Here is a 17,630-nt window from a genome sequence, read left to right as displayed (position 1 = left end):
TTTTTGACAGGGGCCACCCCTGCACTCCACAAGGGTGACAGGCAGTGGGTGAGAGGGTTACAGGCAGTTAGTGACAGGTAGAGAGTTAAAACAGAATAGAAGAAATAATCCTCTGTGCAACAACAGTTAGATGCAGCCTATGGAAAAGGCCTCACTTCTCCCCAAAAATAACATAAGCATTTGAAAGACAAATCCACACTGGCACAAAAAGCAGTCTCTCCAAATATTTTTAGGAAAAAGTAAATGGTTCTTGTTTCTTTTTTTAAGAAGAAAATCACTTTAGCAAGGTCCTGGGTTATATATCTTTCTTCAAAAGCACCTCTTTTAGGATCCTTTACAGACAGTCCCCCTGATGTAGGTGAATCTCAAAAACAAATGAAGATAAAGGGACCATAGTGTTATATCGTCAAAGTGAAAAAAAAACTATTTATTCGGTACATCACACTTTCATAAAAACATAAAACATAAGCATATCACCAGACAAAGGTGGAAAGGGGTTCCTCCTTCTTCTAGCCTCCAAAACCGTCCTGGATTGTCCTTTAGGATAGGTTCCACCAGCATTCCGATGGGCAAATTTGAAGAATGGACACCCTACAAAAGTCACAGCCACCAAATTCTTAACGCGTTTCAGATTGATAAATCCTTCTTCAGAAGCATGTTGGCATGTCTCCTGGAATGCTGGAGAGGGGAAGGGGGGGGGGTGTCACCGGAACTTCCACCCGAGGTTGTAGAGGGGTTGGAAGGGGGGACCGGGACAGTGCATGGCTATGACTCAGAGGGGTGCTTACTGTCAGTGTGACTGTGTGGTACTCACCGATCCATCAGCAGCGCCATCTACTTCCGCCGGACTTGCGAGATGATGACATTATCATCTTGACGGTCTTTCTGTACAATAGACGGCTCCGGGCACATTTTTCTTTTCTACAGTCCGACTCTCTGTGATACCCCTCACCTAGCCCCACTCCTATTAGGAAGTAAGATACCAGGCCCGGAACACATGGGCGGCACACTACTTATTAAAAAATATATCAAAACGATGCAGTACAGTGACGGAACTAGTGACAGTGCAAGAGGTGCATTGCATCGAGGCCCACCACTATTAAGGGACCACAGCCGCTGGCATTACAATGAGTCGCCATGACTCATTGTATGGTGCCGTCAGCGCTGCACCACCCGTCAGTGTCTCAGCCAGAGTCTGCAGTCGGTCAGGATTCGGGTCCTGGCCAGAGTGGGAGGAGAGGCCTCGCTCCATTCTCAGCTGCTGCTGTTTTACCCATTGCTGGTGCCTGGAGGAGGGACTGGAGCTGAGCAGTCAGAATGCACGGAGTGGAGCAGCCTGAGAAAAGCCTATTCGCACAGTAGTGGATCTAACCCCCTACCCCAGTCATTTACGCGCATTTTTTTTAAAATTATTGTAATTATTTTCTTGTAGTTTCTGCCGGGAGCTGTTTACAGGCAGCCAGATACATAAAGTAACTGCTTCAACAGAGCTCTGGTCTGTGTCTCCCCCTCTTCTCTCTATGTCCCCTTCCTGTCCTCCAACTAGAATCTCCTCTATCACCCTGCCGCACTGTCCTCCTCATACTGCATTGCCGGCACAATAGGACCCGGGAAGGTTTGATGCAGAACAGCACAAGCAGTCATAACCTCCGATCCGGCTGCAGGCAGCCAATAAGAGCAGCAGCATTGACGGTGGTGTTGGAGAAGGAACACTGAGGGCCCGGAGGAAGAGGAGAAGGATGTTGGCTGCAGCCTGTGCGTGGTGTTTGTGCTGCACAGTTCAGGACACATTTGATGACCTGTTGCTTTGCTGCTGCTTCTGGTACTCAGCTACTCAGGTAATGCAGCAGCCTCCCCACCGTGGGTTTCCTCCTCAGGCTGTAAGGTTATTCAACAGTTTGTCTTCCATTTAGAAGGCAGGACGGATTGGCCAGATTAAGGTTTATGGGTGCCCAGGGGCCAACTGAATTGTGGGGGCCCAACCAATAAAATTGACAACTCCCTAACCCCAAATGCTACTAATAACATTTAAAAAACACCTACCCCTCTAATGCCTTTAATAAAAGTGACAATCCAATGTCATTAGTGCACTGAAATCGCAACATTGCAGCATATTAAATTATGTCTGCGATGCTTCTGGGAACCGTCCAGGACAGGGCAATATTTGCTACAGTGTGGGGGCTTCCAATGTGTGAAGGCCACAACATTTGAGTCTTGATTGGTGGACAAAGTGAAGAAAATTCATCTAAATTTATTTTTATCTTTTTATGAGATTGAGGTATGTAATTAGTTTAATGCTGTGTGTAGTATATGGTGGTCACTAATGCTGTCTGTAGTATAAGGTGATCACTAATGCTGTCTGTAGTATATATCCGTCACTAATGCTGTCTGTAGTATATGGGGATCATTAGTGCTGTCTGTAGTATATGGCATCACTTATACATGGTATCGCTAATGCTGTCTGTAGTATATGGTGCCCTCCCCTCTCCTCCCCTCATTTCTCCCAGTCCCCAGCTCTTCCTGAATCAGTTTTCTTAAGGTCCATACACACTAGTAGATTTTCATTTCAAAAGACTTTGACAACATCTCTGAAAGATATATCTTTCACCAAAGTAGTGCATACACACTGAGCTATTTTCCCAAAGAGACAAAAGACTTTGCTGAAAATCTTTAATTAGAAAGGCTATTTACATAATGGGCTGGGTTTGAATTCCAAGGGTGGGAGCATGGGTCATTGTAAAAAGGGGGACTGCTGCCGTAATGTGTAAAAACGGGGACTGCTGCCATAATGTGTAAAAAGGGGACTGCTGCCATAATGTGTAAAAAGGGGGACTGCTGCCATAATGTGTGTAAAAAGGGGGACGGACTACTGCCGTAATGTGTAAAAGGGGGACTGCTGCCGTAATGTGTAAAAACGGGGACTGCTGCCGTAATGTGTAAAAAGGGGACATCTGCCATAATGTGTAAAAAGGGGGACTGCTGCCACAATATGTGTAAAAAGGTGGACTGCTGCCATAATGTGTGTAAAAAGGGGGACTGCTGACATAATGTGTGTAAAAAGGGGGACTGCTGCCATGTGTATATGGGGACTCTGCTTGCAATTTATATATCATGTATATATTGATAAACATTGATGGGCAGTGGTGGCCTGTGCCAGCAATGTATATATTACTGGCTTATTGATCATTGGTGGCCAGTGGTGCCACTAATATATACATTGCTGGCCTGTGCCAGCAATGTATATATTACTGGCTAAAATAAAAAAGCATTACATCAACACTGGTGGCCAGTGGTATATACATTGCTGGCCTATGCCAGCAACGTACACTGCTCAAAAAAATAAAGGGAACACTAAAATAACACATCCTAGATCTGAATGAATGAAATATTCTTATTAAATACTTTGTTCTTTACATAGTTGAATGTGCTGACAACAAAATCACACAAAAATTATCAATGGAAATTAAATTTATTAACCCATGGAGGTCTGGATTTGGAGTCACACTCAAAATTAAAGTGGAAAAACACACTACAGGCTGATCCAACTTTGATGTAATGTCCTTAAAACAAGTCAAAATGAGGCTCAGTAGTGTGTGTGGCCTCCACGTGCCTGTATGACCTCCCTACGACGCCTGGGCATGCTCCTGATGAGGTGGCGGATGGTCTACTGAGGGATCTCCTCCCAGACCTGGACTAAAGCATCCGCCAACTCCTGGGCAGTCTGTGGTGGATGGAGCAAGACATGATGTCCGATATGTGGTCAATTGGATTCAGGTCTGGGGAATGGGCGGGCCAGTCCATAGCATCAATGCCTTCGTCTTGCAGGAACTGCTGACACACTCCAGCCACATGAAGTCTAGCATTGTCTTGCATTAGGAGGAACCCAGGGCCAACCGCACCAGCATATGGTCTCACAAGGGGTCTGAGGACTCATCTCATTACATAATGGCAGTCAGGCTACCTCTGGCGAGCACATGGAGGGCTGTGTGGCCCCCCAAAGAAATGCCACCCCACACCATTACTGACCCACTGCCAAACCGGTCATGCTGGAGGATGTTGCAGGCAGCAGAACGTTCTCCTTGGCGTCTCCAGACTCTGTCACGTCTGTCACATGTGCTCAGTGAGAACCTGCTTTCATCTGTGAAGAGCACAGGGCGCCAGTGGCGAATTTGCCAATCTTGGTGTTCTCTGGCAAATGCCAAACGTCCTGCACGGTGTTTGGGCTGTAAGCCTCCTGTGGACGTCGGGCCCTCATACCACCCTCATGGAGTCTGTTTCTGATCGTTTGAGTAGACACATGCACGTTTGTGGATTGCTGGAGGTCATTTTGCAGGGCTCTGGCAGTGCTCCTCCTGTTCCTCCTTGCACAAAGGCGGAGGTAGCTGTCCTGCTGCTGGGTTGTTGCCCTCCTACACGTCTCCTGATGTACAGGCCTGTCTCCTGGTAGCGCCTCCATGCTCTGGACACTACGCTGACAGACACAGCAAACCTTCTTGCCACAGCTCGCATTGATGTGCCATCCTGGTTGAGCTGCACTACCTGAGCCACTTGTGTGGGTTGTAGACTCCGTCTCATGCTACCACTAGAGTGAAAGCACTGCCAGCTTTCAAAAGTGACCAAAACATCAGCCAGAAAGCATAGGAGCTGAGAAGTGGTCTGTGGTCACCACCTGCAGAACAACTCCTTTATTGGGGGTGTCTTGCTAATTGCCTATAATTTCCTCCTGTTGTCTATTCCATTTGCACAACAGCATGTGAAATTGATTGTCAATCAGTGTTGCTTCCTAAGTGGACAGTTTGATTTCACAGAAGTGTGATTGACTTGGAGTTACATTGTGTTTTTTAAGTGTTACTTTTATTTTTTGAGCAGTGTATATAACCGAGGTGTAGCGGTATATGCAGCGACTCACTGATTGATACCGCTGCATCTGGAGGGAGCCAGAGCACTGTGCAGTGAGCACAGTGAGCAGGAGCTGAGGGAGCAGGCGGACGGCGGCGGCTAGCAGGTGGGGCTTCCGGAAAGTGCAGGGCGGGTCCGCCAGGAAGAGGAAAGTTCAGCTTCCAGCCATCATCACTCGCGGCCGTACACACTGAGCGATGATGGCTGGAGACTGAACTATCATCTTCAAGCATGCTGGTTTTACCAGCCGACGGACCACCTCTCTGGCAATGATGCGGGAGCGCGCATCATCGCCAGTCTTCAGTCGCTGGGCCATACACACTGGGCAGGTTTTGAGCTGAAAGTAGCTCAAAACACCAAAAGTGAGCTGCTTTCTGCTCAAAATCGCCCAGTGTGTATGGGCCTTAAATGTACAATGCAAAATAGTTTTCAATCAAATCAGGATTACCCTGACTTGATTGAAGACTATTTTGCATAGTACATGAACAATACTGATACCTTGTGTGCTGCTAGTCTTTGCCCTCTTTGGCGCATAAAACGATCCTGATTTGGGGATAGAGTTAGGGCGCCCACAGCAGGTTGTTGCACCAGGGCCCACCACTTACTCGTTCCACCACTGATTCAGTAGGATTGCTTGCTTGGCCTTCGGGACCCCAAGCGGCTGGGCCCCATAGCAGTTGCATCCAGTGCACCCCACTGAATGAGATACCCCACTGAACTGAACATTTCTACCAAGTCTGCATGTTTTAATGCATTGAATTGCAGCTAAATAACTGGCTGACTACATATTTGAATTAGAGAAATAAGTAAAATATAAAAACATGTTGGGGCTTTGATCTTCTCGTGGCACATTGGCTGAAGCTGTGTTTTATTCAGTTAAGTGATATCTTGACTTTAACATTGTATGTGTGTTTAATCATACGTGAATGTTATCCTGGACAATGTCATACGGTATTGTGTGACACTCTGAACTGGATCCCCCTTAAATGATACTGCAAAGAATGTACTGTATAGTGCAGGCAACTGTCAGATTGGATAAGACATGAGTAAGGTCCCCTAATTTTCCCCTTCCTGAGCTTCAATTACTACCCATCCTGTTAATGCTGAAGGGGTTAACACCCCCTCCTGTGGTTGCCTGGGAGACGTCAGCAGGACCAGTGAGCGGACGGGCACTAGGACCCTTGGACTTACTTATAATGGAGGAGGGAGTGAGAAAGCTGAAGGAATTTTGATTGGCTGTGGCAGAGCAGGAAAAGGAGGAGGCATGGTTCGCGCCAGTGTGTGTGTGAGGAGACACACTGTGGAGAGCGGAGCCACTGCTGAGGAGACACGCTGTGGAGAGTGGAGCCGCTGCTGAGGAGACACGCTGTGGAGAGCGGAGCTGCCGCTGAGGAGACCGCTGTGAGAGCCGCCAGCCGCTGCAGTGACACCAACCTGCCCAGTACTGAGAGAAGCTGCCGGGAAAGGTCTCAGGTGATAGAGGGTAGTGGGTGAAGCTGCTAGCAGGTACCTACCTCTGACGCACAAAAACTCCAGTTAATGCACTCAGTGAGAAACCCAAAGTCACCGAGCTCCGCATACACAGCTGAATCGGGGTCAGATGAGAGAGAGGGAGACGCTCTTCATTTTACTTGGCAGACACAGTTATTAAGAGTACTGGACAGTATCAAATATTGTACCTTTCAACAGGGGAGCCCACTTAATACCCAACACAAACCCTTTTGGTTATAATTTACCTCAGGAAAGGCAGGCATCAGATAGCACAAAAAACTCTAAACTGCCCCAGTGACATTAACCCACGACAGTGTGTCAGGCAAGTGAGGACCCTTTGTGTACTTCAGACCCTCCAAAGCTCATCTCTGTCTTTTATTTACACCTCGCCTGCCAGCTGCTTGCACTTTGCATGTAACGCTGAACTGTACTGCTAGCACAACCTAGCTATTCTGAACCACCTGAACTAATATTACCTGCATCTACCAGCTGTGCTTAAAATCTTATGTATGTGCATCTTGGTTGAACTCTGCTGCTTATATGCTAATGCCTCATCCGTTAAATTTAGCAGCATATGCACGTACCCTTGCTGACTGAGCTCTGTTCTGAGTTTACATGCCATCCTTCATCCCCTCAGAACTGCTGGTTATGAACTGTATACCTACTGCTTACTATCCTGCATTTCTGAACTGTGCTACCTTCTGCCATTGACTGTCATTTATCAGCCTTACTTGCTATCTTTGGACTGCAGAATATAAAGGGACTCTTTGCTAACTAGGATAGCTCCAAACTGAATGCTTGCTTTAAGTTAGAAGCAGATTAAGTAACAGCGGTGATTATCCTGCCACTGAGTTTACATGTTGTAGTATTACTGATAACCAGTACATTTATAGTGTTAGAAGGTGATTATACTAGTGCACTGTGACATTGTCTTATTGTTTGCAATAATTCATGTTTTGTCTCTGCATCGTTTTCCTTATTTGTGGAAGTGTATTTGCATTCATTCCATAGCGGTGACCAGTTGATCCTGAATAATAAATCTTTATCTCACCGTCCTAATGTGTGGTGACTATTGTGTTTGGGTCCTTCAGGGTTGGGGTTTCTCATCCCTCTGCCTAGGGTTCTAGCAGTGAGATCCAGTTGAAGAGGTGATCCCGGGTGAAGAACCCAGGTACGCCAACTGACACCGGCACCTGAAACCACATTCCCTCAGTACAATCCTGTTACAATTGCACTATGTGCTTGCTCATGAATTTTTTCTTTAAATGGTGCGTGAAATAAAAGAAAAATTAAAAGAATAATTGGCGGAAATCATTCATGGAGCCATTTGATGTTTGATCGGGTGTGGTTCATTAGGTCGACCACTAAAGGTCGACATGCATTAGGGCGACATGGTCATTTGGTTGACTTGTACAAGGTCGACGTGAGTTTTTTTCCACTGTTTTTGGTGTAGTTGTCTTCGTAAAGTGACGGGGAACTTCAATTAGTGCACCGTGTCCCCTTGCTTGGCGAGTGAACCGTTCCCAATTGTAGTCCACGTGGATCGTTAAGTATGAAAAAGTTGAAAAAAAAAACGAGTTTTATGGTAAGAACTTACCTTTGTTAAAACTTTTTCTGCGAGGTACACTGGCCTCCACAAGGATAGACATTGGGGTGTAGAGTAGGATCTTGATCCGAGGCACCAACAGGCTCAAAGCTTTGACTGTTCCCAAGATGCAAAGCGCCGCCTCTTCTATAACCCCGCCTCCCTGCACAGGAGCTCAGTTTTTAGTTAACCAGCCCAATGCAGTAGCAGGAAAAGAGACGACAATAGTTAGTAGCCACAAACACCACATTCTAACGACAGGAAAAGTGTCAGCGGCTAATGCCATACCAACCCAAAGAAGCTAAGTGTGTCAGGGTGGGCGCATTGTGGAGCCCAGTGTACCTCACAGAAAGAGTTTTAACAAAGGTAAGTTCTTACCATAAAACTATTTTTTTTGCTGCGGGGTATACTGGGCTCCACAAAGATAGACATTGGGGATGTCCTAAAGCAGTTCCTTATGGGAGGGGACGCACTGTAGCGGGCACAAGAACCCAGCGTCCAAAGGAAGCATCCTGGGAAGCGGCAGTATCGAAGGCATAGAACCTTATGAACGTGTTCACTGAGGACCACGTAGCCGCCTTTCACAATTGTTGAAGGGTCGCACCACGGCGGGCCGCCCAAGAAGGTCCAACTGACCGAGTAGAATGGGCCGTAATGTGAGCAGGAGCTGACAGACCAGCCTTCACATAAGCATGTGCAATCACCATTCTAATCCATCTGGCCAAAGTTTGCTTGTGAGCAGGCCAGCCACGTTTGTGAAAACTAAACAGAACAAAGAGAGAATCAGATTTCCTAATAGAAGCAGTTCTTTTCACTTAGATATGGAGAGCCCGTACCACATCCAAAGACCGCTCTTTGGGAGACAAGTCAGGAGAGACCAGGGCCGGAACCACAATCTCCTGATTAAGGTGGAACAAAGATACCACCTTAGGTAAATATCCAGGATGAGTTCGAAGAACCGCCCGGTCATGGTGAAAAATTAGATATGGGGAACCACAGGACAAGGCACCCAAATCTGACACTCTTCTAGCTGAGGCAATAGCCAGCAGAAACACCACCTTAAGGGAAAGCCACTTAAGATCAGCTGAACCAAGAGGTTCAAACGGAGACTCTTGTAATGCCTCCAAAATTACCGACAAGTCCCGAGGAGCCACAGGCGGGATATAGGGAGGTTGGATACGCAACACACCCTGAGTAAAGGTATGCACATCAGGTAAGGTCGCAATTTTTCTCTGAAACCACACCGACAAGGCCGAAATTTGAACCTTGAGGGAGGCCAGACGCAGGCCTAAGTCCAGGCCCTGCTGAAGAAAAGCCAACAACTTGGCTGTACTAAAATTGGAAGCGTCATAATTGTGAGATGCGCACCAAACAAAGTAAGAATGCCAGACTCTATGGTAAATCCGAGCGGAAGCCGGTTTCCGGGCCCGCAACATAGTTTGAATGACCGCCTCAGAAAAACCTTTAGGTCTCAAGACGGAAGCTTCAAGAGCCACGCTGTCAAAGACAGCCGGGCTATGTCCTGGTAGACACAGGGGCCCTGAAGGAGGAGGTCTGGGCATTGTGGAAGTAGGATTGGACGCTCTGACGATAGGCCCTGCAGGTCTGAGAACCAGGGCCCTCTGGGCCACGCTGGAGCTATGAGAAGCAGGATTCCTCTTTCCTGCTTGAACTTCCGAATTACCCTGGGCAGGAGTGACACCGGAGGGAACACGTACGGCAGCCGAAACCTCCACGGCACCGCCAGCGCATCCACGAATGCTGCTTGAGGATCCCTTTTCCTTGCTCCGTAGACCGGAACCTTGTGGTTGTGTCGAGACGCCAGCAGATCCACGTCTGGAAGGCCCCACTTTTCCACTAGGAGATGAAACACTTCTGGATGGAGGCCCCACTCTCCGGCGTGTACGTCCTGACGACTGAGAAAGTTCGCTTCCCAATTCAGGACTCCCAGAATGAATATTGCCGATATAGCCGGTAGATGGCGTTCCGCCCATTGCAGAATCCGAGAGACTTCATTCATTGCCAAACGGCTTAGAGTGCCGCCTTGATGATTTATGTAAGCCACTGTGGTGGCGTTGTCCGACTGTACTTGAACAGGACGGTTCTGAATTAAATGCTGGGCCAGGCTCAATGAGTTGAATACCGCCCGCAATTCCAGAATGTTGATCGAGAAGAGAGTCTCCTCCTTGGTCCACCGACCCTGAAGGGAGTGTTGCTCCAGCACTGCACCCCAACCCCTTAGACTGGCATCTGTCGTCAACAGGACCCAGTCGGATATCCAGAAGGGATGGCCCCTGCACAATCGAGCCACCAATGCAGCGACAGACGGACCTCCGGAGTCAATGAGATCATGTGAGACCTGATCCGGTGAGGCAGGCCGTCCCACTTGGCCAGAATCAGCCTCTGGAGGGGGCGAGAATGGAATTGAGCATACTCCACCATGTCGAATGCTGACACCATGGGGACCAGCACCTGCATCGCCGAATGTATTGACACTTGCGGACGAGAAAGGAAGCAACGAATCCTGTCCTGAAGCTTCAGGACTTTCTCCTGAGACAAGAACAACCGCTGGTTGTGAGTGTCAAATAGCGCCCCCAGGTGCACCATGCTCTGAGCAGGGACCAGGGAGGATTTCTTCCAGTTGATGAGCCACCCGTGGGCTTGCAGAAACCGGACAGTCATATCCAGATGACGCAGGAGAAGTTCTGGGGAATTTGCCAGGATCAACAAGTCATCCAGATACGGTAGGATCCTGACCCCTTGACGGCGGAGTACCACCGTCATCACCGCCATAACTTTGGTGAAGACTCGCGGAGCCGTAGTTAAACCAAAAGGGAATGCCCGAAACTGGTAATGGAGTTTGCCAATCGCAAACCTCAGGTATTGCTGATGCGACACTGCTATAGGAATATGCACGTAAGCATCCTGTATATCCAGGGAGACCATATAATCCCCAGGTTCCAAGGCCAGAACTATAGAGCGAAGGGTTTCCATACGGAACTTGGAGACTTTCACAAACTTGTTCAATGCTTTGAGGTTGAGAATGGGCCGGGAGGACCCATTTGGTTTCGGGACTAGAAACAGCGGAGAATAGTACCCCCGGCCTCTCTGAGCAAGAGGCACCTGTACTACCACTCCTGTGTCCAGGAGGGTCTGTACCACCGAATGTAGAGTATTTGCCTTTGTCTGGTCCAAAGGGACGTCTGTCAGGCAAAATCGATGAGGGAGACGGTTTTTGAAGGCTATGGCATAACCCCGAGTGACAACTCCCCATACCCAGGCATCTGAAGTGGTCTTCAACCATTCCTGGGTATACCCTAGAAGCCGGCCCCCCACCCTGGGGTCCCCCAGGGGGAGGCCCACCCCGTCATGCGGCAGGCTTATCGGTCTTGGAAGCTGGCTGACGGGCAGCCCAGGCTCTTTTGGGCTTTGGCTTACCAGGTTTGGAAGTGCGGGCCTGCTTGTGGTACGCCTGATCTTTTGCTTTACCTGAAGGACGAAAGGGGCGAAAGGAAGTACCATTAGCCTTCGACACAGAAGGAGCGGTACTTGGCAGATAGGCAGTTTTGGCAGTAGCCAAGTCAGCCAGTATCTTATTTAAGTCCTCCTTAAACAAAATATCTCCCTTGAAAGGGAGTACCTCCAGGGTTTTTCTAGAGTCCAGATCCACAGACCAGGATCTCAGCCACAATATCCGGCGAGCCAGGACTGACGTAGTAGAGGCCTTGGCTGCTAGAATACCGGCATCAGAAGCCGCCTCTTTAATATAGTGAGAAGCTGTGACAATATATGACGAGCATTGTCTAGCATGGTCAGAAGAGATTTCAGCTTCCAACTCTAGGGCCCATGCTTCAATAGCCTCTGCAGCCCATGTTGCTGCAATAGTGGGCCTTTGTGCAGCACCCGTGAGGGTGTAAATCGCTTTCAGACAACCCTCCACACGTTTATCCATAGGCTCTTTTAGAGATGTGACGGTAGTGACAGGTAGAGCTGAGGAAACCACCATCCTAGCCACATGCGAGTCCACTGGAGGCGTTTCCCAATTTTTAGACAGCTCTTGTGCGAGGGGATAGTGAGCCAGCATCTTCTTTTGAGGCACAAACTTCTTCCCTGGGTTTCCCAGGATTCCTGACGTATATCCACTAGGTGGTCAGAATGAGGTAAAACTTGTTTAACCACCTTCTGGCGCTTGTACCTATCTGGTTTCTTAGAAGGGACGGATGGCCCGGGATCATCCGTAATCTGTAGAATCAACTTAATAGCCTCCAAAAGATCAGGAACATCCACATGTGAACTACCCTCCCCCCATCAGCAGTATCTGTGTCAGAATCTGTGGGGTCAGTGTAAGCGCCATCTTCATCAGACGAGGTGTCAGTGACAGCAGTGGATTGTGAGGAGGTAAGAGCTCGCTTAGAGGACCCCTTGGTCTTAGACGAGCGAGGGTCAGACTTTTTAGTAGTCAAGGACTGGTTCAATTTCTTCAATTGAGCAGACAAGTTATCTGCTCACGGCGGGTTAGCAGCGGGGACCACATACTGTTGAACCGGAATAGGAGGTCCCATACGGGGCGTTAGTTTAGTAACTAGCGTATTTAGAAGCGTGGAGAAAGTAGCCCACGGTGGGTCATTATGGACCCCCGTTGCCACAGTTCCACTGGGGGGCAAGGAGCCCCCAGAACCAGAGCCCGCAGCTGCTATATTCTCATCATAGGGATCTGTGGTGTCAGCAACACCGGTAGTGTGTTCAGCCCCAGAACCGTTACCTTCAGAAGCAGACATGATATAACTTGCAATATCAGGTAACACAGTACAATTGTCAGCAGCACAATACCTCTTGCCCAAACCCCTGCGCAGTGTAATCAGCACAAGTAGGGATACAGGAGAGATATGGTGACTAAAATCACAGAGAAAAATACAAAGTAGAGTATATCTTGTGAATATCCTATATTGTATTATTATAAACCTAACGCACCAAGCCCTTTCAGGTTATAGAATATAGGGATAGCAAGTTGAGTGAGAGACACAAAATGGAAATCACCCAGCAAGCTAATACACACACATATAGTCACAGTTTATACAATGCAGAGGTTATTACCAACAATAATACTGCACTGGACTAGCTTATATATATAGCTATGTAGTCAATAGATATACATCCAGTTCTTACTGTGCAGTGTTATATCACAGGGTACTTGTACCAGAGAACCCTGACTAAATGCACTCTTTCTTAACTATCACTGTCTAAATGACATGTAGAATACTTAAGTGTCTTGTAAAGTCACAGTGCTGACTACCAGGCGGCTTTACAAAGGAGGATTTGCCCAAGCAGTCCCAGGAACAGTGTAGCTGAGAGAAATGGCGACAGATATGCAGCTCCAGGGCGGGAACATTTACTGGAAATGGCGCCCTGGGGCTGGGGGAGGGGCTCCAGGTCTAAGACTTATCCCCTCTGCTGGCAAAACCACCTGGTACTGCGGGCTACAAATAAAAAGGTTTAAAGAGAAAACCTGACCTACACCCATGCCCTGGTGATCTAGTGGGATCGCCTGTACTGCCACAGTGTCCACCGCCAGCGCGCATGGCCCGCCTCCCACCGGCCTCGCTGGATCGCGATACAGCACGGGTCCCGAGAGCGGGACCCACTCACCACCTCCCGAAGCGCGGCAACGCGATTCCGGAGAGCCCCAGTCATGTGTGCCTGACCAGAAGAAAACCGGAGCCTCCCGCTGTAGTTACCTGGCAACCAGGGCGCGGGAGTGTACAGCGCCGCTGGGGAGAGATGGAGCTGCAGCAGTGAATGTCTCCTGACATCTACACACTGCTGCAGCCCTTGAAGTCTTCACTTTTCTTCATAAAAAAGCTCTTCTTAGGGCTGCCTGGAGCAGCCCCTCTGTTATGTGCCTGCTATCTGCGGCACCAACTACAAAACTGAGCTCCTGTGCAGGGAGGCGGGGTTATAGAGGAGGCGGCGCTATGCATCTTGGGAACAGTCAAAGCTTTTGAGCCTGTTGGTGCCTCGGATCAAGATCCTTCTCTACACCCCAATGTCTATCCTTGTGGAGCCCAGTGTACCCCGCAGCAGAAATTAAAATTGTGAAAAACTCATGTCAACCTTTTTGCATGTCAACCTAGTACCTTTCGACCTAATGCTTATCAACCTTCAGTGGTCGACCCAATGTATGTCAACCTAATGCTTGTCGACCTAACGACCACCTCCCGTTTGATCGCAGATAAGCGGTGTTTATTTTTATACTTGGTACAGGGCCAATTAAACTTATTTATGCTTAATGGGCCTGATTCAGGTTTGTCAGTAAACCAAAAAAGCACACAACTCCATGTTGCACTGCAGGTGGGGCACATGTAACATATGCAGGGAGTGTTAGATTTGGGTGGGGTGTGTTCAAACTGAAATCTAACTTGCAGTGTAAAAATAAAGCTGTCTAACATTTGTGTGCTATAAGCAAAAGCAGCCAGTATTTACCCTACACAAACAATATAACGCACCCAAAGCTAGATATCTCTGCACATTAAATCTGCCCCACCTGCAGTGCAACATGGTTTTGCCCAGTTATGTTATTTTTTGCTTTGCTTATAAACTTGAATAACTGTTGTGACTGTCATACTCCACTTGGAGGTATCCTTGTTTTTTAAATCTCAGTGTGTTCTGTGCAAGATCATAGGCACATGGAAACTCATAGGCACATTAGAATTTCTCAATATATTTTATTTTTGACATTGTGTCCTGTAAATTTTGTGAGAGGCAGATATATGCTAGTGGAGGTGGTGACAATGAGGTGGGAAGAGGATACATTATATGTTGTTAATGTTAGCTAGCATTGGAAGATCCATGTGAAGATAGAAAAGAGGTTTACATGGGAAGAATGGCAGAAGTCAGGCGAAGAGCTGCAGACTTTGGTGCAGCATTAAGGTGTTACTGGAGGACTAATTAGCAAATTCATTCCCTAAGAAACGAGGAATATAGTGAGAAAAGCATAGGCTGGGGAACAGATCCTTGTGGGACTTCAACAGTCATTAGTGTGAATGGTGTGCACAAGAAAAGGTCCATCAACAGAGTCAAAAGCAACAGAGATGTGCAGGAGGATGAGTATGGAGAAGTGACCCATGGTCACATTTATGGGTGTAGTCTCAGTGGAATGTTGTACTCAAGTCACGCAATAAGTTTGTAGGCAAATTGGAGGAGACTTATAGGGTTTTAATTGTATATGTCTATGTAATCTTTAATATAACAAACAACAGTGTAACTAGAACATTTCCACACAGTCAAACAGGGACCTCCTTTGTTTATTCAAGCCAGGCATAAGGTGGTCAAGATAACACAATCCCCCCTTCTATCTTAGTCAATTACTAATTTATGTGTGATTTTCTGTGGTCCGGTTCTCTCTAATAAACAAGCACCTACAATACAGTAACTGTACTTACAAGCTGACTAGACATGCTGTACCAATAACAGGAATATATTTATACCACATGCAAGGCCAGATGTAATGCCGCCCGAGTTCAGTGGGCGTGCAGGATGACGGCCGAACTCTGACTTTTTTTGAAGGTGTAATCGCTTACAAATCAACACGGCTGCCGAACTCTGGTGTCATTACATCCAGCCCATATTTAAAAACAGTTTAACTGTAAAATAAAGCACACATGGGTTATACAATGTTAATATAAGCTCTTTAGAAGTGTCTGGCAAGAGGAGAGGCTAAGGGGGTCATTCCAAGTTGTTCGCTCGTTATTTTTTTCTCGCAACGGAGCGATTAGTCGCTAATGCGCATGCGCAATGTCCGCAGTGCGACTGCGCCAAGTAAATTTTCTATGCAGTTAGGTATTTTACTCACGGCATTACAAAGTTTTTTCTTCGTTCTGGTGATCGTAATGTGATTGACAGGAAGTGGGTGTTTCTGGGCGGAAACAGGCCGCTTTATGGGTGTGTGCGAAAAAACGCTTCCGTTTCTGGGAAAAACGCGGGAGTGGCTGGAGAAACAGAGGAGTGTCTGGGCGAACGCTGGGCGTGTTTCTGACGTCAAACCAGGAACGACAAGCACTGAACTGATCGCAGATGCCGAGTAAGTGTGGAGCTACTCAGAAACTGCTAAGAAGTGTCTATTCGCAATTTTGCTAATCTTTCGTTCGCAATTTTGATAAGCTAAGATTCACTCCCAGTAGGCGGCGGCTTAGCTTGTGCAAAGCTGCTAAAAGCAGCTTGCGAGCGAACAACTCGGAATGACCCCCTAAGTGTGTACAATTTTTATTGTAATGGATGTCTGGCTCCATGCTCTTGTCATAGTGGGTTTGGTGTGTCATGGTTGATTGGTGGAAATTACAGTATATATGGAACTGTATTGTCTAAAGCTGGGTACACATTATACAATAGTGTGACCCAGCGACTGGGTAACGCTACATAAGGATTCATTGTGCTGCCATGCACACTATCATCATTGGACATCGCAATGTTCACACAAAGGAGCAATTATCTTCAGACTGTGCATGTGGTGCGTTCCACTGTGACTGCAGTAAGGTGCTGTTGCGATTGTGCAACAGGAAGGGACCATTTGGGGGAGGTAACGGGGAGCGATGGCAAAAACGCAGGCATGTCACTGCCACTACCATCAGCTGCGATCATGCACATACAAAAACAGTGGTTGCGTTGCTACTGCCATGTCCAATCTGCGTAGCCATAGGGCTACCCTAGCAGTCAATGCTTCTCTGTATTGCGTATAGTTGCGTATGTGTACGCAAGTGCGTATGAGTTTGTGATGGCTCCAGTGGGCGTTTATCTTCTTTTCTGGATGGCAACTTCACTTGCGATGATTAACAATTCCGAGACCTAAAAATATGCAGCTATGCCGGCAATTGCATACAAACATGAATTAGGCCCTCTGTGCAGAGTAATGGAGATGTACAGATGGGGGTTCCCACATGGGAAAGAGGGGTGCCCAATATCAGCTATTGCCTGCTGATCCCATGTGATCACATTATCATTAAAGCCCTGATTTGCAGATCCCAATTATTTTTAGGTTGGGATCAGCAAATGAGGGAAATTGAACATGTTGGGGGAGATTCAAACATTTGAAAAGTCAGTTGGGAGTCTGTTTTTTCCTATCTAATAGAGAGGAAAAAACAGACGCCCAACCAACTTTTCAAACATTTGAATCTCCCCCGTTGAGTCCCCAATACCCTGACCCAGGCATCGGGGGATCAAGGAATTTCGACAATCCATTGCATATGTACGGAGTCCTTAAGTTCCAATACAAATGATGACAACTGTATCTGAATACAAAGGCAGATTCTCACATTAGCAAATACTAGTAAGATGACTGCCATGGTCACAGTGAAAAGAAGCAGCAGATGCATCCAATCAGGACAATTGTGTGGATAGTAACCCTGACAATAATTATTATTACATTTAATCTATAAGTGGTCCGCAGCGCAACAGTAGGACAGTACAGGGTATACAGGACATTACATTATAGTAACCAAAACATAAACAGAGCACAAGTAACACAGTACACAATTTAGCTGGGAAACACAATAAGCAGGGGAGCATGACTAGCAGGAGTAGAGATGCTGGAAGAAAGGGATGATTATGAGCGAGAGGAATTCCAGGCTACACGGCCATTGAGTAGGTGAAGGTTGTCATTGAA

This window comes from Pseudophryne corroboree, chromosome 4 (genome assembly GCF_028390025.1).
Source record: "Pseudophryne corroboree isolate aPseCor3 chromosome 4, aPseCor3.hap2, whole genome shotgun sequence".
NCBI classification, from domain to species: domain Eukaryota; kingdom Metazoa; phylum Chordata; class Amphibia; order Anura; family Myobatrachidae; genus Pseudophryne; species Pseudophryne corroboree.
This window is presented reverse-complemented; position numbering follows the sequence as displayed.